Source organism: Meleagris gallopavo, chromosome 5 (genome assembly GCF_905368555.1).
Source record: "Meleagris gallopavo chromosome 5, MGAL_WU_HG_1.1, whole genome shotgun sequence".
In the NCBI taxonomy this organism is placed as follows: domain Eukaryota; kingdom Metazoa; phylum Chordata; class Aves; order Galliformes; family Phasianidae; genus Meleagris; species Meleagris gallopavo.
Window position 1 is genome coordinate 57,186,206 of NC_139408.1, and position 22,958 is coordinate 57,209,163.

The following is a 22,958-nucleotide window of genomic DNA, read 5'->3' on the forward strand; positions in this document are numbered from 1 at the left end:
ATATTATTTCTCCCATTCAGCAGCCAAGAGATGGTTAGCCTGGAGGTAGACATTTTCACCAAGTTTCAGCATACTTAAGCTCTGGCACTTGAGACAGCTTAGGCCTAAGGCAGTATTTTGGCTCAGTGCAGGCTTTGCCCTTGCTAAGGCTCAGTTCCTCAAGCTCAAGGTAATGTGCTTTTACCTAGGGCTCAATCTGTCACATATTCTCCCAGCAGTAACCCTAGTTTGCAAACACTTCTCAAAGCCAAAACATCCAGCAGTTGTACGTTGACAGTGCCCAAGAAACAAGACCACCACACAATGATTATCTTTGCCAAGGCTGCCAATGTTGCCTAGACATTTAAATTTCCTATTCTTAGGCTGTAAGAGCAGAGCTCTTTGTTTTGGAGTGCTCTGCCTTCAGAAGTAGTCCTAGAATCCCTTAGAAAGTAACCAACCATATAATGGTAATACAGCTGTTAGACATAAGCAATAATACTTTTTGCCCAATATTCAGTGGATTTGTCTACCATATGCTGCATTTTAGCACAAACAATCCCATGCTATTTCATCACAGTTTAAACACTCCGACTGATTTTGGTTAGAGAGTGAAGCACATTGTGCTCAGCACTGCGAGAATAATTGATTTCCTTGGTTTGTTAGTCAAACCAATGACACTCACCGAGGAGCAGAGAGAAACTTACTCCAGGTTAAATAAAACATTTTGTTTTGATAGGCCATAAAAGCAGAGAAAATTTAGCAAGTGTTGCTTGAGCTAATAGTGTCACCTCAGTTCAAAACCCCTTCCTAATTGATCAGTTTAAGAGAATTTTAGCCAAACTCTTCCCGCTTTCTTCCACAGCTGTCCTCAAAAGCCAACCCTAGAAACATTCTGAACTGTTTCTACTATTCTACTATTTCTCCCCTCTGCTGATTACTTACTTAATACTGCCTGGAGTCATGACCTTCATGCCTGGTGATTGCCTTTAGCCCATCTCAGAATTGCTCATCCTCCGTCCTTCAGAGCCTCAGTAAATGGCTGTTCTGCTTCACAAATAAGCCAAAAAAACAGCATTTCAACTGCTAACAGCTTACTCATGCAGAAAGGAAAAGAATGCAGTTCAAAAATATGAACCATGGATTTGAAACAGGATGTTGTGAAAGCTGTAAGGATATCCAGGCCACTGGAGGATAACAGGGAAACAAACCATACTCGTTCACGTCTTGAGAGTCACAGATGCAATTCAGAAAGCCTGTATTTCTTACAGTTTTTCACATACCTGTCCACATGCTGGCTCTAGCTCACCTAGACAGAAAACACTGGCAAAAGGCTTAAAAAAGTTGGACTTGAATGAAGTCTACTCACAAATCTCACCTAACACTTGTGGGGGGATTTTCCAGACAAAGCTTCAAGGTAGTGATGCAGAAGAAGCTAAGGACCATGCCTGGAGCAACACATGAAAGCACAACATCATGTCATCACAACTCATACACCTTTTTATGCCCAGTCCACATGACTGCAGAGAATGACCCAAAGCAGTCTCTGGTCCTCTTCTGGTTGTTCATTCACAAAACCTTGGTGACTAAACCAGATGAAAACCCAGAGGCAACCCTAAGCTGCTTCCAGATTCTTGGCCTCAATGACCCAGAGAGCCTCGGCCTCAAGGCCCCAGGATGAGCCACTCTTCACAAACAGACACTGATGCCTCCTCCAATACCAGCAAGGCAGCAAATCTGCCTCTCTCCTTCACACATGCCCTTTTAATGAAAATAAACCCAAAAGTCATTTATGAGTATCAAACACCACACAAAGCCACCACCCATGACACTCCCTCAACTGCATCTGTAATAGCACGGGATGCCCACTCAACACAACCAGATGGAAATCACGTTCAAGTATGGTAGAGACCCTTGAGCTTTGCAGCTCCCATGCAAGCTAGCAGGCTTAAACACTACTCATCAACTCTGAGGATGTCCACCATAACACAGATATGCCAGGCAAGCACACATTCAATTCTACATCTGGGTCAATAGGAGAAGCAGGAGCCATGGCACAAATTGAGCAAAAAGCAGCTGGGCATGATGAAATCTTGTCAGCATAGAACAAACAATTAGGCTTCACTAACTTTAAGAAAAGGTAGGAGGAGTTAAAGAAACATAACACATGTATTAACTTGTTAAATATAAATTTTCAGCATCCTAGAGCCAGGAAGAAGCACAACACATCTAAAGACAAGACTGAAAGTGACTGAGATTTAAATACTCAACTGTTGAGCAAGTTCAACAATAGCAGAGCCAAATTTAGACATAACAGATAATAACTCATGATGGAACTGAAAAAAATACTTGCCTTAATTCTTCATACATGCATGCAATTACATTTGGATCTGAATAGTGACACTCAGATGGAACAAGAGCAACTGATCATGCTGTTCCAGTTACTGACATCCAACTCCACCACTTGGTAGTATTTCAAGTCCTGCATTTAAGACCACGCTGAAGGAAGAAATAAAGGTACCAAACTTTGAGCTTTGTTTTCTGAGGAAACAAAGAAAAAAGACTGTGCAGAATAGGGCTCCCTAAATACATCACTTGCCTCATATTTATACGAAGACATCTCAGTCTGGCACATGAATAAAGATCATCGTTAAAACTGGATACAGAAATTACGCTTGGCTTAAAACATAGGTAATTTTTAATGCAGATCTGGGGAAATGCTCAAATCTCTTTGCAAATATTCAAAGAATTAAGAGTGGCAGGTCAGAGTTATTTATTGCAGACGATCCAGAAGCTGTTAAATGCTTTGCCAGAAACTGAGTATCAAAATTTAATTAAAAAAAAAAAAAAAAAAAGGAAAGAAAGAAACATGCTAGTAGGATTGTTCTGTGTCCTCAACTAAGTCACCCAGGATGATTTGCAGAATGTAGGTTGCTTACATACAGTTTAAATGTTGGGACTTCAAGTTGAGGCTTAAGATGTTCAAGAGCTCATATAGGTGGCACAGTTCACGTTCAGGCCTGACACAAGCCATGGTGTTTAAGATCTCAGGCATTAGATGTGTTTTATTTGTAATTTAATTCATGAAAGCAACCTCTGGGGCTCTTGAGCACACACACGCTGCGCTCCAGTGCAAACACAGCTTTACCCAGCCAAGAGCTCCCTGCAGTTCAAGCAGGGAGGTCAAGGTACAGCTTACTTTTGGATATTGCAAGATTATCATCCTTCAGCACAGAATGATTTATAAATAGGATGCAGAGTATAAGCTTTAGGAGTATCAGGATGGATGTTTCATATCTTCTTTCCCTCTCTTTCACAGGGGCAGCAGTCAATATATATAAGTAGCTACCGTTTGTAGCCCTAAATTAGGAAGCAAATTTTGCCTAATCTTCATCACACACAGGACAGCCGACATAAAACATAAAACCAGTCAGAATTGGTTTGTGCACATTTCTGGAGACAAGGAAGCCTCCTGGTGTCTGAAAAATGACTCCCATGAAAAGTGACTCCCAGTGTTGGACAAGCCTTGATATTAAATTATTTATTGGTATGAAGAAAAACGCAATGAACCCTAGTTATTGAGACTAGTCCTGGATGGGTTTTAATTATGAGTAAGCGTTGGAAACTGATCTCATCTTATATAGGTTGTCCTTGCCAAAGCAATGAACACCTAGCTCCAGATTTGTAGGAACATAACCTGCAAAAGTGTGCCATTATATCATATGGAAAATAGCTGAGAAAGAGCCAGGCTATCTCACACAGCTGTTTGAAAGACACAGATGAGAATTAACAGATACGGCAGAACAGAGTTTGCAAGCTGTACTTACAGAACCATCTTCTGCTCAGAGCAACACAGGAGCCATTTACATCACAACCAGAGTACCAGCGAGCAGCACAAAAGCACCTGCTCAGCACACACAAAAATTCTTGGTTTCCCAAGTGCAAGCAGCAGTTACCTTTAAAGACAAATGCAAAAGCTCCAGGGTCCTGGCAGAAGCCACAGTGCCCTTTGCTGGGATCTCCCTGCAACACTGCAGTGTGAGCTCCAATCCATCATAGAATGGCTTGGGTTAGAAGGGACCTCAAGGATCACGAAGCTCCAACCCCCCACCACATGCAGGGCCACCAACCTCCACATCTCACAGCAGCCCAGGCTGCCCAGGGCCCCATCCAACCTGGCCTTGAACACCTCCAGGGATGGACGGGGCATCCACAGCCTCTCTGGGCAGCTCTTCCAGCACCTCACCACTTTCACAGCAAACAACTTCCCCCTCACATCCAACTGAAATCTGCCCTCCCTCAACTTCAAACCATTTCCCCTTGTCCTGCTGTTATCTAAGCTTTCAAAGAGTTGATTCCCCTCCTGTTTGTAGGCTCCCTTTAGGTACTGAAGGCTGCAATAAGGTCACCCCACAGCTTCTCTTCTCCAGGCTGAACAACCCCTTCAAATAACTTAACTATTCAACCCCCTTATTAAGAAGGATTGGCAGGTCTGTAGCTGAATCTCTGGCTGCCAAACAGTGACTTGCAGCCCCCCACCCCGAGGTGCCTCAGCCTCTGCTTGCAGTCAGGTGCTTTGCATGATGCAATTACTTGAGATTCTTTGCTTTAGAAAAAGCTTCCAGAGTTGTTACCTCCACAAAAACCCTGATATCTCCCACAAGACCAGCCAATTAACAACCTGTGTATCTGGCAACACACTTCTTTTCTTCGCTGCTAATGCTTGCTTTCTTTGGGCAAGCCTGTCAGCAAAACTACACAAAGGACTCTCATCCACCAACGGGGGCCTCACTAATGACAAAGCCCTGACACTTCAGTGCATGCAAGTTCTTAACAGGCGCTGTGACTTCGTGCCAACAGATATCTAAACATCTGGACTCAGTCAGTTGCTGCAAGAGAAGCAAAGTCCCAGTGACATCCGTGCAGTCAGGCACCTCCTATTGCCTAACGTGCTCCAAAAGCATCCTGCTGTCCCCATGCCAAACACCGCATGCCTGTGCAGTAAGACACAACTAACAAGCTCCTGCTATGCCCATCAAAGAGCCAAGCCATGTAACAAAACATGAAAACTATGGTTATACTGGAATTGGTCTTCTCTCATACTAACTAGGCTAATCAGCCAGTAATAATTTCTCTATTAGCAATTGCATTCAGTTACATAATAAACTAAATTAGAAGCCAAGTGCAGCTCGTTTCTTTAGAACTTCTAGATAATACCAAGGGAGGAGAGAAAAACAAACAGTGTTTATTCACTGTGCCAATGCCAAGCAAGAGCAAAGAATGATTAAAAAAAAAATAAGCTATCAATCAAGTTATCTAAACCTGGGCTGAGACTTTATCAATACCATCAACTGACTTTGTCACTTGCTTTCCCTTCTGTATATATATTTAGGCTTTTATTGTTAGGTGATTTCCTCATTGAATTCAAAAACTTCATGGAACAGCATATTAGCATATTTTGAATATAAATGCAGACTCTGTTATGGGATTCAATTTCTCTCTGAATTTTAATTCCAAAGTAGTTCTTTTCCACATTGTTCATATGAGTAATCAGAATTTTAATCATTTTCACACACCTCAGAGATGGGACAGCAGAAAATACAGGCACAGACGTGAAAGTTCAGTTCCAAGTTCCTCCCTAAGACCACATCAGGATCACAACCAGCACGTTCTACAGAGAATCATGCCACCAACAGGAATATAATGACCACAAGCCCAGATACTGCATAGCAAGTGAGTCCCATAAACACAGGCCAGCGTTTCACCCCAGTTATACATTCAGCATACAGGGCAGGGAATTACATCCCAAAGTCATCTGCATGGGTAAAGAGCTGAAAAGAAATAGGAAGAGGAGCAGAAAAGAGGGCTTGGACAAAATTGAGTGTCTGGCATGAGAGGAATCACAGAATCATTCTGGTTCAAAAAGACCTCCCAGATCACCAAGCCCAACCCCAATCCATCCCCACCATTCCCAATGATCACATTCCTCAGTGCCACATCTTCATGGCTTTTGGACTCCTTCTCCCTGGGCAGCTGTGTCAGTAAAACAGAAATGAGGGCTGCCATGGGTTCCTCATGAAGGACACAGCACAGGGCCTGTAGCAATCTCCCCACTGCCTCCAGGCCCACGTGCTCAAGCAAGGGCTTTTCAGAGGAACTAGTCATCTAAGTTCTGTTTTATCTCCAAGTTATCTCCCTTGCACATTGAAAAAATAGTAAAAATAAAAATAGTTAGTTGAGAATTTGTCATTTCCAATCATCCGTGAATGTATATCTATGCATGTCAACCTAGAAGAGAGAAAGAGGAAAGAGGCTTCTGTCACTGCTGTTCATCTCTTCACGGATGCAAGCAGATCAATTACCAGCTGGTAAGCCCATTTTAACCAAAACTGACTCGTTCTATCTGATAAATCCAAACTGAATACAAATCAATTTCTTGAGCACGATGACAGCCTTTCATCACTCAACTTTCAACATTCAACAGAAGCTTTATAAAGAAAATAGGAGGAAGCAGTTCTGATTGTCTTTCCCTTTTGCTTTCCTTCAGGGTAAGGGAGTAGAGTGGTAAATACATGCATTACCTTTTCATTAATTCTATAGCCAAGGGGTACAAATTTCCCTGGGAAACTATTTCTAAGAAGCAAGACTAGGAGATATGAGAGGAGCTCTTGTTTCCAGATCCAGGTGCATTTTTTTGGAAGCCTTCCTTTATACTGTGAAAACGTTTGCCTCCTGAACATTACCTAGCACATCAAGCACACGACTGATCAGACAGTAGAGCCCACCAGCCCACAGTCTCAATTCTACACAAAACCTCAATATATTTCATCCCAATCAGCTCTCCATGCTCTTAGTCTGGGTTCACGATGTGAGTCACAGCCTTAGCCCAAGAAAACCAAAACACGTGAGTTATAAGCTACATCATTCATTATACATATTTAAAGCAAAAACCCAGGCATGCCACTTAGCTATCATTTCACCTAGCTCTTGCACACAGAGGGTCTACAGCAACACAACACCAGCTGTTTACACTGCTTGGGAGGTTTGAGTCATCTCAAAAAATAAAAATCAACAGCTGAATAAAGTCAGCTACCAGTAGCTGCCCTGGAGACTACTGATTTCTGTCCCACAGCATTGAGAAGCCACAATGCAGGGCCACAAAACAGGGCAGGATTGAAAGAAAGAGAGAACGTAGCAAATCACAAGTTTTTATTGAAGTCACGTTTGATGACTCTAACAAGGAACCAGTGTTGTTAGAACAAGTGCTGAGCAAATGAAATGTATCAAGATTATATTTGCTCTAAAGATAATCTTCAGAGTTAGCAATTTAAATAACCAGACAAGTGACATATAAAAACAGGAGCTTATAATGTAGTAGGATGTGTGTTTATAACCATATGAACTAACAGCCCCAGGAACAAAAAGCATCTCAGATAGAACTACAGCAACATAAGTAGATTGGTTCCTTCATCTTTTAGGGATTCAACACTAAAACTGTCTCAGTAAGATACCAATTGTTTTTTTAGAATCCTGCCTGTAGCCAGCTCAAGGCTTCTGCCTCAAAATACATTTACTGAAGTCAGCTACTGAAAAGTAATCAAAAGCTGCTCAACAACTTCCCACCGGACTCCTCAGCACAGGAGAGAACACTCAGTAGGAGAGGGAAACTAATATATAGAAAGCAAACAAGCAAGACAAAAAGCCCAATCTATAACACAGGGTGCTAACCTTGCACCAGTCCCAATTCCTCCTCCTAGCACAAAGCTCTGTCCCTGACTTACATGCAACGGCCCACCAGCACTGGCTTGGCACCAACTATTTTAGCAGTAGATCTTCATTGCCTTTATTGATTTCACCTGTATCAAGTACAGAGTGGCAGTCAGGGTTGAGGCTTCTCCTGGAGAGTGTTCCTGTTGGAACATGTCCACCTCTTTGGAGTGTTTGGCAGTACACAAACGTGAGCTCTCCTCTCCAAACCATGACTTTGCTCTGACGACTGTACTATCAGCTCTATTTCCTAAAAGAAGATTAAAAAAAAAGAAAGATGGTTTTAGTAATAGTCCAGTGATCTTTTCTATAGCACCATGTCTTGCTGTAGCTATACGGTACTGCAATATGGATGGGCCCACACCTTCTTTTCTTCTCCCCACAACCTGTTGGGAACTGGCACAGTTCTTTTCTAGGGTACCACTGAGAAATGGAGGAGCAAAGGGAGGAGTTTGCTGCTCATTTAACAGAGGAGTGGTGCATTGCTTCAGCATCGTGACCAAAATGCAGTACAAATGCTAAAAAAAACTCCAATTCCAGAAGCAGCCGCGGGGCTACTTTCATCAGAACTTGGTGGGAATCAGGTGTGCAGCTGCACTTTCTGACATAGGAATCACTCGTCTAATTTTCTGTCTATTGAGTTAAAAGCTGCCTCCTGATTTTACACGATGCTATCTGGAAGACAATATTTCATTTAAGCACATTCTCTTTCATCCATATGAATTTTCACTGCAGTTGCTATTTATTTTCTCCTAGCTCATCTTCTGCATTAACATCACCTTTGCCAGGTGGAATTGAAGCAATAATTCAATCTGAGCTAGATTCTAGGAATGACTTGTGGCTTGGTGTCTGCTGGGGCTTGAGAAATTGATTTCTTGGCTTGCAACAGGCACTACATTCTGCTTATAAACTACTGAGCATCTTCTTATAAGATGTGAATGGCTGGTGTCACAGCAGGTGCCGTCTGTCTGATAAACATCATCCCTCTCAGAGTTGGGCAACACAGGCATTTGGACAGGAACCAACGAGTCGGGTTATCTGTTGATTTTCTGAGCTGAGGCCATGTGCTTTGGAAGCAGAGTGTGAAGAGGCAGAACAAGAACAGGTTTCTCTTCTGGCTAAGGGATGGAGGGAGAACGAGGAGGGAAGGGAGGGGAAAAAATCATCTGTCAACTCCTTACACAAAATATTTATGAAGAATCCAGCTTAGGAGATGAGACTTTGAGGTGAAGGTTGCAAAATGACTGCTTTACTTGGAGACCTGCAGATCCCCAGTGTTGTGCAGGTTCTATCCTGAACTCAACTGGAGCCATCTTTATTCAGGACAGGGCTCATCAAAGAGAAGCGTGGGCAACCCATCGGGTAAACCAGAGTTTCCCTTTGAAGATTTAGAATGTAAATATCTAAAGCCAATTAAGCTTCATGGATCAATTTCCCACACTCCTGGATACTCTGGCAGATACTGTTTGCCAGCTAAGCTTGAATGATGTGGCTTCCATTAACCAGATCTTCAGAAAAGGCTTTTATTGTAGGTAAGACAGCTTTTGCGACTTGAGTGGAATTTGTTTTAATATTCAGAGTAGGAGCTTATTTTTAATAGCTTATAATGCTGCTGGAAATTGTGCTTTGGACAGCTACAGAATGAACGTCTCATCTTCAGAGAGATGACTGGGGTTTGGTTGCTTAAAACTGAAAAAGATGAGTTTACTCCATTTTACATAATTTGAGCAACAACAAAGCAAATCAAGACAATAAAATTCCCTAATGAACAGCTCAAAAATGCTATGAGGTTTCAAGAAATGAAATATGGTGAATGTTCATCCTTTAATGAGATGTAACTATTTTGAGGTTAGTACTTCCACAACAAGCTAGAAAAGCTTAAAAATCTAAAAGTTAAAAATGGTTTGAGAATACATCTGTACTTGGTAGCTTCTTGGGTAACTTACTAATTCTCCTGCCTTCAGTGTTTATCAGATATGTGCATTTAAAGAACTTGTCAATTTCCTTCTGCAAAATCACCTTGTATTTTCATCTTAAAATTGTATTTTCCATTTTGAAATCAGACTTTACTTTGATTTATCTGCTCACAACTAATGGCATCAAGCTCTAAGGTCCTGCAGAGATGCAGAGCTCTTGTGCCCATGTTACCAGTGCCAATTCTATGAGAAATCCAGTATCACGAGGTCACATTTGTCCTAATGGATTCAACACTGGAGTAGAAGAAAAGAATGTTTATCTCTGAACTAGAAGCAGAGAAGAAGGGAGTGCTGAGACAGGAATGCAAAGGGGACGGCTTCTTGGGAGGAGAAAGGCTGAACTTCACCATCACAGAATCACAGAATAGTTTCAGTTGGAAGGGACCCTTCAATACCATCTGGCACTCCATCAGGTGCTCAGTTCCATGTGGTGGGACAACTAAGGCACTGTTTGGCTTCCAACTAGGCTTTGTTGCACCTTGTCCACCAAGAGAACGCTCCTCCCTGCTCTGCCTGAAATCAGATGTGGACAGCCAGCTATGGGTGAGCAGGATGAGACCTTCCAGGCTCTAGATATGATCCATGCCACCACGAAGCAGGAAAGAAAGGTTTGTGGGGACTCCTTAACTACTCCTTTCTTCCACCTTGTTAAATTAGCATTTGTTTTAATGTCCTTCCAAACTCTAAATAAATACTGGTACCGTGAAGAGCTCATACTCTGTGTAGCTTGCTTTGAAAGCTATTGCACTGTTTTAAAGCAAAAATTACCTTACATTAGGAATACACATCTTCAGCCTGGAAATGTCCTTGTATTAAATATATACATATAAATAAATAACGATTCATTAATAAACAACCAAAAAAAAAAGAAACAGCTTTTAAAATATCCATCTATAGCTATTTCTCTCTCCATACATACACATATTTATATATTGCTGTTAATGTTTAGGGAAAGATTCACCGATATCTCCTGGCTGCAAAGGAACTTTCCCATCACTTTATGTTGCTGCAGAAATTAAAATCAATTGAAAGCCATTGCATCAATTAGAGTTATCTGGAGCAGCTAACGCAGAGCTTGCTCCTGCCAGTGTTTAAGTGATGCAGTAACAGTATGACACAACCACGCAATAAAGGATTTCAGTTGTCTCCATCTCTCAGTGTTAATGATTTGAAAGGCACTTAAGATTCCTGAGCTATGTATTTCTCATTAATTCAGGGATTCCTCTGAAATATCAATGCCAGCTGAAGTTTTCCTGGGTTTGTATTTCTTGATCATGAAGAGCTTACTGAACTCCATCATTTAATCCGCTTTTTCTGGGTCCCTTGCTGTGCTTTCTTATGTGGAGGATCCAGGAAAGGACATCCAAGAAACACGAGGCTGTACCCATGAAAGCCTGCAGGCAGATCATTCCCAGCACAAATTCATCGAGCAAACGCCCTCACTGAATGAGACCAAACCAAGTGTGAATATTCATTATTACTGACAGCACACATTTCCATGCCCCTTTTGTTTATCGTTAATGACTTGCCGTTCATTAAAAACAACACTGGTGAATTCCTTATAGAGGAGGGAATGGAAGAGAAAGGTCAGGACTGAATGCCCAAGCAGACTGGAGGTCAGGCACCCCATCAAAGCATACTGAGCAGAGGAAGCAGTGTGCAACACGTAGAAGGAGGAACACCACGCCTCACTCTTAGCCCTCTCCAGCATTTTCAGGGTAGCTCATTATGGGCTGATTGAGGGATGGCTGTCTGCTCTCCTGGGGCAGCTTGGTGGGGAGTTATGCCATGCATTGCAATGAGCACAAGCCCATGGCAGCTTAAAACACAGCAGAGCAGGACCCTGCAGTGATGAGCAGCAGCTGAAGGATGGCAGAGAGTGCTGGACTCCTCTGTGCCCCCAGCAGCACAAGGATTTCTTCCTGGGACTGATGGCCTGCTAACAGATGCCCAGTCTTGGATTCCCCACTGCACAACAATGCCATGCAATGCTGTAATATGTATATATCTATTTTTTAAAAAATCAAATTAGGAGGATGAAGTTCAAAGCCTCCCAGTAAGAACGAGAGCTTTTTCGAGAAAGGATTTCGGGACAGGGAGCACGTCTAGAGCCACAGCATTTAATATTAAAATGTCATTTTATTTATTCTTTCTCCACGATATCAAAAATGGTAACTAGGCAACACCTCATCTACTGAGTGGACTCTAAATCTCAAAACGTTTAAATATGAGATCAAAGTGAAAAATAACAAACAGCAATTTATAAGCTGTTCCTTTTTGTTAGGCCTGGCACAGCCTCACTGCCTCACAACCCCTGTACTACAGTCCTCATAGAATCATAAATTGTTCAGGTTGGAAAAGACCTTAAAGATCATCAAGTCTAACAACAACCCAACCATCCTACCCTAACTCTAACAACCCTCCACTAAATCATGGCCCTGAGCACCACATCCAAATGGTTTTTAAGCATATCCAGGGATGGTGACTCAACCACCTCCCTGGGGAGCCCATTCCAGTGCTTAACAACCCTTTCTGTAAAGAAGTTTGTCCTGATATCCAATCTAAACTCATGTGCACAAAGGCCTTCAAAACCCATCAAAATTGCAGGAAACAAAGGGAACTCAGAGGGAGGTTCAAAGACAGTGCTTCAGGGACGTGGTTAGTGGGTATGGTGGTGTTGGGTTGGCATTGGACTTGGTGATCTTGGTGACCTTTTCCATCCCTGATGATTCTATTATGTTAACAGCTGCTGCGTGGGATGGACAAATATCTGGATGCAAGCACAGTCCAGCAATCCTGGCCCCAAACAGTCTGCTGCTGTTTGGAATCTCAACAGCTCAGCTGGGATTTTCAGTATGAGAAAGCAGAGAAGCAGCCGTAAGATACTGATCTACCATGCAAGTCCCACTCCTACAACCCTCAGTTCATAGCACAGCACACAGAGAGTCGCTGAGCCATGCAATGGGCACTCATATCTTGCATGTACCAATACATTTTATTCAAAAACAAAGAGAAAATCAGGCATTTGTATTGTTTGACAGCCCTGGAGGTGCCTATGTTAGCTCACACATACTAACACGGCCTCAGAGGGGCAGACACCTGCCCTACAGCCAGGGCTGGTGGGCATGGAGGGCAAGAGCTGAACACAAGGCAGACGGAGCACGTAGAACTCAGCCTCTTAACCACGGAATCACAGCATGGCTTGGGTTGGAAGGGACCCTTAAGATCATTCAGTTCCAACCCCTGCTATGGGCAGGAACACCTCCCTCTAGAGCAGGTTGCTCACAGCCCCATGGGGTCAGCAGGGAGGAATGATGAGGTTTTGACTAATTCAGCCTGTTTCTTGGTCATTTCCTAACACAGTAATATGCACATTAAAGTGCTTATCATGTATGTAATGTTATGAATCAACAGTTCAGACACTATGTGAGTCACGGCATAGAAACCACAGTCACAAGAGGACACTGATATGGAAGCTGGAGATACATTGCTAAACAATAAATAATAAATAATCAATGTTAATAATTTGCTGCCACATTTTGCTTATAAAAAAAAGCGTTTAAGAGGATTATAAATTACAGCACTTACTGAAAATGTCAGCCAGATTTTCCAGCTAGTATTCTTACAATGAAAAGTGCATTTCTTATGTGTTCTGTACAATATGTTTATTTGCTTTCGATGGGGAAGCAATGTTTGCAAACACTAGGAGTTAGAAAGTAACTGAACAAGAACTTCCCCAGCAGCTTTGTACATACATCCAACAACCCCATCCGCCCCTTAAAATGTCCATACGTAATTCACAGGTGAAAGAAGGTTTTTTTTTTCCCACATACAAAGCTCAGGTGATGTGATAAGCCTTCAGAACATTGCTTTGCAAATGAGTAGAGCCCTGATTTATATTAAATACACGTAATGACCCTCGTAATGACATGAGATAATGGATACTGCACAATCACAGAATCCTAGAATGGCCTGGGTTGCAAAGGAGCACAGTGCTCATCCAGTTCCAACCCCCTGCTGTGTGCAGGTCGCCAACCAGCAGCCCAGGCTGCCCGGAGCCACATCCAGCCTGGCCTTGAATGCATCCAGTGAATGCATCCACAAACATGAGAAAGGAATGAAGTTCACAGAACAGCTCACAAACGTGTGTTCACAGCACAAAAATCAAGGGCATGCTGCAAAGAGGAGCAGTTCTGCTCACGTGTTGGACACCTGGAAGGCACTGCAGGTTTCCCTCCTGCATCCAGGGATGGCACAAAGAAGCACCGGGAAAAGGCAACCCCAGACAACAAGCAGCCCCATAATCAACCTGATTCATTTTGATAGCTTGGTAGGAGCAGATCCCAAAGAATTTCATTTGGTTTTATTTATTTATGAGCCACTAAAAGTGCAGTCATCGTATTAGCTCTGGGTACACGAGCACTACACCACAAAAGATAACTTGCTGCCAAGTGCAATCTCCAATTAATAGTTCAAATATTAATTTAAGTCCATAATGCATGCACATATCATTTTAAACGTAGGGAAAGGAGCATGTATAATTGAAAATCTTTACTAATTTTCCAAAGAGTCCAGTATGAGTGCAGCGCATTCATTTGTTAGGTGAGCTGTCTCTGGGAGATGCAGCTTCCAGGATGAGTGATTGGGAACAGCTCTAACAGCAAAGGCATCTTTTTATCCTTTAAATTACTCGAGAGTGCAAAACCTGCAGAGTGAGTGAGGCCACTTCTTGATCCTTGAACACGGATGGCAAGAAAGGCCAAAGGGTTATCAGGGCTAATTAACTGACGAGGCAGTTCTGTATGCTCCACCAGCCACAGTGCTGAGGCAGGGGATTCCCAGCTCCCTTACTGTCTTCAGTGAAAGGGAAATATTGCTGACACCAAGTGCCATTTGTGGGGGTTTCACCAGGAGATGGGGAAGTCAAGGCTGGCAGGGCACGCACGTCCAACAGGTCTCCCACAAACCACTGCTGGAAGGCCAACAGCATCCTGGGCTGCACCAACAGAGGGCTGGCAGCAGGCGGGGAGGGGTGCTGGAACAGCTGCCCAGAGAGGCTGTGGATCCCCGTCCATCCCTGGAGGTGTTCAAGGCCAGGTTGGATGGGGCCCTGGGCTGCTGTGAAATGTGGAGGTTGGTGGCCCTGCCTGTGGTTTGGGGGGGGTTGGAGCTTCGTGATCCTTGAGGTCCCTTCCAACCTGGGCCATTCTGTGATTCTGTGACTCTGTGATTCCACGCTCCCCTTTTTCCTGCCACTTCTTCCTTTACATTAAAACATAACTTTTAATGCATGAAACCGCTTAAATGCAATTAAAACCACTAACCCTCAGAGCACAGGAGACGATTAAATTGTTTCTTTGCCATCCATTACAATAATGGGGTCTAAGCATGGCATTAAATTCAGCAAATAAAGCAGCAGCACAGGCAGGGCACTCAGCTGCAGACCCCAGTACGGCTACCTGCTCTGCTATTAATATTGAGGGGATTTAAGATTTAATCAGAGGCTGCAGCTACCTTTTTTCTATATAATCTGTCCATGGAAATGAGCAGAGGAATTGGCTCACGTGGGGTCACATCCCAGGTTATTAACTTCTTCCTTTCCTGCGCATGGGAAGCTGCCACAATACCATCATCAATGCCAACCAGGGTGCATTTCTTACCAGCAGAGCAATGCAATGCAGCTAAACCCATGCCCCTCACTGCAGTTTCCTGCTCACATCTCCACTGAAATCTCAGCATCACACAAAGGCAAAACGTGGCCAATACAGAAACGTGAAGACTTGAGCACAGGGATCTTTTTAATCTATCACTTGAGGTGGTGAATCAACAACAGGCACGTAGCCATCCTGGATGACAAACATTTATTTGAGAATATCTCATTTGCCTATTGTGCTATGGGCCAATAAAAAAAAAACAATTTAAGCATAAATCCGGAGACATAAACTCTGTTTTAATATCACTGCATTTTCTCTATATAAACAGACACCACAAGCAAATGACTTTAACATATCCTCCCGTTGATTAAAAAATGATTTATATTGAATTACACCTTCGGGGTTGATTGGATGATGTGCTTAATCCCACTCCCTGCCCTCCTCCAACCTAACAATACGCAGTCACCTCTGTGATAACGCAGTTACGTTAATGGATTCTGTATCGGTGCTGTATTTGGGAGCAATCACTGTTACAGGGCTCGTGCTTCCCAAGGAGATCAATAATTTTAATTCTGGCAAATGAAGACCAGAAGAAAGTTGCGTTAGAAAACAACAAAGCACTTCCTATGGAGAACAGTGTCGTGCAAAGTATTTCCCGTGTGTATATTAAAATTCCACTGTAGTGACAAATAATCCATTATACCTTGTTCCTGTCGTCCACTGAGAGAAATATGTGAGAAGTCACTGGTTCAGTCAAGTGTGCCACAGCTGTAATCATTCTGTGTTGTAATTATTTGTACCTCTGTTCTGTGCCAGCGTGACAGGTCCGTCAGGACGAGGCTGAGCCAAAACTCGAGCACTGCAAAGCTGCACTTGCTTGACCATGACCAAAGCATTTGGGTGTGAGACTTTATCAGCTTGGGCAGCACAGAGAGAGTCTCCAGTGGGATGCACACCAAGAACTGGAAGCTTTGGGTATAAATAGGGAAAACACAGTGAAAATCATCCCCACTGTAATACAAGGATTCACAGACAAGCCATCGGCACCGGCTCCATCCCAGCACCTTCCCAATGGAGCGCAAATCTCCAAGAGTCACTTTGCAACCATAGGAAAACAGCATTACACAAAACATCTAATCCCTCTTGAATAATCAGTGTCAGTTCCAGGTAGAAGCAAATTTCACCAGTACCATCATTTGGCAGAGGAATGGGTGACTTTAGCAGAAGGTAAGGCTGGTTCTTACATTGGTGTCACATAGAGTAATCTTGGAGGTGGAGCTCTGCATAGGTAATGCTTATAAAAAGTCATGGAAAAAATGCACCTCAGCTGCAATCTGCCCATCAGTACATCCCTCTGATGAATCCCACTTCTATTTCCAATTAATATTCTCACAGTAATCTCATTAATGTGTATATAAACCATTTTCCGTGCATTTTCTATCAGCATTAAATGTCAGGCTTCATTTTAAAACATACTGGGTTATAGATAAACCGAAGTCTGCATTACGAGATTGGAGAAATAATGAAAAATGAGTGTTTTATGGTTTGGAAACCATGTAAACATCATCATATTTTTATTTGTGAAAGGGTGGTATGGGGGGAGGGTGAGCCACTGAAGTCAATGCGATCTTTAATTTAAAGAGTATTTTTATGATGCTTTCTGTTAATCTTCTAAAGCTGTTTGCAACGTATAAGAATACACATGCTATAGGGAAGCCTTTATAGTGTGAGTGATAAAATACTCTTCTGTGGGTTTTGCGATTTCAATTTAGTAAACCTTGGTCCTTATGAGCAGAGCAATTACGACTATTATGATATTAAACTGGGAAAATATTCTGTTTAATGAACAGCGAAGAATTACAATGCATCGCCGCCCTTGGGAGCAGCAGTGTGCTCAGCTCACACACAGCACTAACAGCCTCATTGATGCCAGATGTCCCATTTTTTCAGAAGCAGCTTCGTGAACTCCAAGTGCAGCACTGAGGTTTCTGCTCCAATGCAGCCCCTCCTGGGAGCAGAAATGGGCTCCTCACCCATTGGAGAGCTGGAAAAAAGTCAACTGTAGGGCTGTAGCACAGCCTCTTCCTGTCTGTTTTCAAGGCCCTGATCTGGTGTGGGACACCCAACCCACAGTATGGGATGGTAAGCAAAGGAACTCATAGAGCTGGGAAAGGAGCCCAGTAGGAAAGCTGCTTCTAAAAGCATTGGAAAATTGTATATGAAATAGATCATCTAATTCCAAAGCACTGCAGAGACATGCTGGTTTCTTTTAACATTAAGTGTATTGAATAAATATCAAGAAACCTTTTCTCAAGATTTACTGACTTCTTAAGTGGCCTTCTCAGTGTTAAGAAGGAAATATAAGAGGACTATTTTCGGAATCTTTTAGATGATCAGGGGGCTGCAGCACCTCCCCTACAAAGACAGGCTGAGGGAGCTGGGCTTGTTCAGCCTGGAGAAGAGAAGGCTGTGGGGTGACCTCAGTGCAGCCTTCAGTACCTAAAGGGAGCCTACAGACAGGAGGGGAGTCAGCTCTTGGAAAGGGGAGATAACAGCAGGACGAGGGGAAATGGTTGGAAGATGAGGGAGGGCAGATTTCAGTTGGATGTGAGGGGGAAGTTGTTTGCTGTGAGAGTGGTGAGGTGCTGGAAGAGCTGCCCAGAGAGGCTGTGGATGCCCCGTCCATCCCTGGAGGTGTTCAAGGCCAGGTTGGATGGGGCCCTGGGCAGCCTGGGCTGCTGTGAAATGTGGAGGTTGGTGGCCCTGCCTGTGGTTTGGGGGGTTGGAGCTTCATCATCCTTGAGGTCCCTTCCAACCCGGGCCATCATGTGAATCTGTTAATTGGTCAAATCCCATCCTATACCTACCAAAGAGTGCCTCACCCTAAAAGGAGGTTAGTTCATACTTCATACTTTTCCTAAATGGCATTCTTCCATCTTCCTTGCCCACTGAGCTTTGTCACCAGGCTCTTCCTTGGCTTTGTCCCATGCATCAAACAACAGAAATCTAACAGTGTGCCACAGCTCCTGTCTGCTGTCCAAACAAGAGGGGAAAATAAAGGAGGAGTGCAGTAGGGAACTGCAGATGGAACGGGGACTGAAGGAGCACAAAGCCAATCCTGATGGGACTCCATCCAGACACATGGGTCAGAACAAGGAGAATTTTTTTCCCATTGTTTTTGCAAAACATCTTCAGCCAAGAAGGCCCAAAGGGACCCTTCTTCCATCCTCGTTCAGCCCTACTGTGTTTGATTAGAGATGAGTGCAGTGTTACCCCTAGGGAAATTTATTCTCTGCAAATTAGGATAACTTCCAAAAAACAATGCTCATAGAAATTCCATCAAGGGACCCTGGGCATCCCCAGCCTTACACCCAGCAGCACTCCCAGGAGCCAAGCAGGCTGATGGGGAATGAGGGGCTACTTGGCTCAGCTGGATCCTGCAGATAGAATGGGCTCTGAGCTGCAGGGACAGCACAAAGCCCTCAGCTCGGCCACCCCAAGAATCACCCATCACTTGCTTCCCCAAGGCACTGCTCCTTGGGTCTTAACTTTTGGGAGCTTTCATCAGCTATCCACACACCTTACCCAATACTAATGTAAAAAAGCAATATACATATATTTTTAATTGTAATTACCTTGGGGTGAGGCCATTGCAGAGGTTGAGAAGCAAGTCCTCAATCTGTAATTGTTGCACAGAGTTACATCCACAAGAATCCTGCTTTTCCTGGGCACAACTCATTACCAGCTCAGGGTTGTTGCTTATTATGAACCTTCAGATGCACACAAAAACACATTCCTCCACCCTTTCATCCTTTTGCAACATTTATTTAACCTGTCACTAAGATATCTGCGCATTAGTTTCAGGGAAACCAAGGAAAATGGGCATGAAGTCTCTACTGCAGTCTGCAGCAAGCTAACAAGGACACTGCCTACCTGGCCACACACCTCCAACCTGAGTCAGCAAAATATGCATCTACTCCAGAAGAAAAGCAAGAAAACCTGCAGAAGTTATCCCTAAAAGGCAACTCTTTACTCCCACTCCCAATTTCTCTATTTTGTATATCATTTTTCTTAATCATATGCATTTGCATCGCCCACTCAGCATCGCCTTCTTTGGCAGTGGGTTTGCAGCCCTGCAACAGAGGGCTGCTCCTGCCAGCTGCAGGCACTAAGCTTTGCAGGGCCTCAGCTGAGCCTGAACTTCTGACCTGCCTGCAGCTTTCTCCTACTTGGTTTAGCTAAGGCAGCACTTCTTCTAATTGACCAGCTATCTGTGACTCATTTGTTCTGCTTTTGTTTATCTTTGTATGGTACCACCATAGTTGTGTATAGGCAGCAGTAACAAGCAACTACTCCAAGCAGAAGGAGATATTTATCATTAACACACTGATGTAGTGGGGACATACCAAGGCCAGCTGATGAGACATGAGCAAAGGGAGACCCAGGGCTGTGCAAGCTCACCACAGCCAGTTAAGGAATGAACAGCCAGAGCTGGGTAGGGCTGGCTTGGGGTTAACCAAGAGAACAGTGTCTGCTCCTCTATTTTAGAGGCTCTGAAATAGCATCTAAGGGCAATGCAAAAGGAATACACATCTTACAGAGGGTGGCTGAGGGAGCTGGGGTGGGTCAGTCTGGAGAAGAGGAGGCTCAGGGGAGCCCTCATTGCTCTCTACAGCTCCCTGACAGGAGGTGGGGCAAGGGGGGAGTCAGCCTCTGCTCCTGGGTAACAGTGATAGGATGAAAGGTGATGGCCTTAAGTTGTGCCAGGGAAGGGTCAGGTTGGATATTAAGAAACGTTTCTTCTCATAAAGAGCAGTGATGAGTGGCACATCTGCCCAGGAGTGCTGGGGTCACCATCTGAGAGTTGTGGAGATGTGGCACTGAGGGATGTGGGCAGTGGGCATGGTGGGATGGAGTGGGGTTGGGCTTTGGGACCTTAGAGGTCTTTTCCAACCTGAATGATTCTGTAATTCCGTGATCTATGGAACAACAAACCTGTGGAATTACAACAGCATCAACACCCTGCCTGTTCTGTGAGATATAATACAACAGTGGGAAGAAATTTCACAGACACCAAGTGTGCCACCTCCAAATGAAGCAGACCATTCCAGGCAAATTTGGGACAGGAAATCCCTGGTGAGCAGCCAGAAAATAATGTGCTTAACCAAACAGCATGCACAGGGGCTGCTTGGAACAGAGAGCCACTCCATCCACAATGTTACTCACAGCACAAGTGCACAAGCACACGCTTGCCTTTAGGTTTTAGGCCCATAGGAACACTCTTCATCCTGCACCTCATTACCACTGCCAGGGTTGCTCTGCATGCATGGGGACTGTGGGTGCTTCTGGCTGAAGAGGCTGCCAGTGGGAGAACAGCCTCATTCACTGCCTCAGCAAACATTTTCTCTGGGACTTAATTCGTGCTTCTGCTCAAACAATCCAAAGGGTTTTTTCATCCAAAAAGATACCTGTGTTCCCAAAACAAAGAAAGCCGCTCATCCTTGACCTTCCAGGAGACCTGATTTTATAAAACTGCAGATGTAAGCTCACCACTGCGCAATTCCAAGCATCATTCCAAGAACCAAAACTGAGATATGACTCTATTACAACGCATGCACAACTTGCACAGGATCACATCCTGCTCCCAAATGACACCAATCCAGATAAAATAATTGCCATAGGGGTAGAGTTGCTTCAGTTACCAGCTAAAAAAAGTGAGTGTAATAAAAGTGTTAGTCCTCATATGCACATGTGTTTATGAACAGGCTTGTGTCTGTCCCCAAAAAGTTCCAAACCTCCTCATGTGCGTTGAGGGTGCTGGTTCCACTTTGCATGGTGCTGCACCACCAGATGAGCCCTAAGCAGTCTAGGGTTTGTGACCCAAGGGCAGCAACTTGGATGCAGAAAGCACTGCAGAGCAAGGGGCTGTGGGGTGAGGAAATGCAAGGGAACAATGAGGCAGCATCATGCAGGCAGGCGGTGAGACTGAGCACAAGGTTCTTTTCTGCTGCCAAACATGGCCAGGAGGAGCTTCAGAGCAGGGCAGATATGCTATAAAAAGAGTAAGTTGGCTGTGCTCTGCACTGAATTCTGCCTACAAGCTGCTGAGCTGCAAAACAAGACTTAAACAGAGCAAGAAAGTTCTCTTCTGCTCGTGCAATTGAGTTAAACTGTTGTAAGATCCTGCAGGCTGCTCCCTTTGTGCTGCTCCATCTGGGTGTCAGGTCCCTGTTTCTTGTGGCTAAGGGTAAAGCTGTGCCTCGAGCCACGATACTCCTTGCCCAGAGCCCCGCTGGAGCCAACAACAAAGCCTCTGGCCAAAAGCTCTCTCTGAAACAGAACCACGTAGGACTTAGCAAAACAGATGTCATCCTCAGAATTCTGGCTATGAAAAAGATGAAGTGGGGAAAACAAACAGGGCACTATCCAAGCTAGGTGGAGAAACCAAAAGAAGAGCCACAGAAGCCAAGGAATGAATATGAATGATGTAGGGGGCTGCTGGGCTTGAGGCACACCAGGCAGAAATGAGCTAGAGAACAGCAGGGGAGAAAAAAAAGGAAGATTTTTTCAAAGTTGTGAGCGTAAGAAAATCCCTCAATCGCAGAAGAACCATTGCTGGCCTCTCCAGGTCTCAGATGGCACTGGAGCTGCCACACAGCTGGGCTGGGTTGGCTGAGCAAACAGCAGCTCGTGCATTGTTCTGAGGAGGGACAGAGCCCTGCAGGACCACCAGCCTGCTGAGAATGCACACTCAGCACAGCCCAGAGTCCTCCAACACCTATCACCCTTACAACACGATTCCTTTGGGGTTTGTGCACTGCTAAAAGATTTCCCAAGGGCTTCCAGGGAGACATTACTGATAGATAAGGGTGAGAAACCGCTCCTTGCAATTGCAAGCCAAGCATTTTGCCTTTGCCCATCCAGCCCCATGGGTTTCATCCCACCCCATGAAGGCAGGGCGCAAGCCTCAGCCACACTCAGGGATGTTGGGTGCACACTGACAAAGATCAGGCATATTTTAGTGCTGTTCAAGTTCATGTTCTCTAAGCAGAGGGCTATTTTTTAAATTCAATTACTGCTTGGCCTTCGTTTTTTCAGCTCTAATTAACATAACTAGGCTTTCTTCCCACTTAATCTCATTTCTAAAAAGACTGGTTATCTCTGAAAGGTGCCATTGGCTATGGGATTCACCCAAATCCCCAATTATATTACTCTACACCTAGGTAAATTTGAACTTGATTATATTATATAAAAGCAGGATAATCCTTATTTTCCTTCTATGTTTACTTTGGGCTCCACCGTATTGATGGTATTTTCTCCTCCTGAATTTATTCTGAATTAAGCCAGCAGATTCCTGTGACTGAAGGGAGTCAATGAATTTAAATCTGGGGTTTCTCTTCTGTGAATAGTAAATTGACTGTGGAGTCGCGTTTTGATGAAACTGAAGCTATTCTGAACTCGGGTCAAATTCATCAGAGAGCTCTGACTGCAAATTAGCCAAGGAAACATTTTTCATGTTGAAGCATTTTATTTAAATATATTTTTTTAAGTGAAATGTATTTCAGCTGAGATTCGTTAAGTG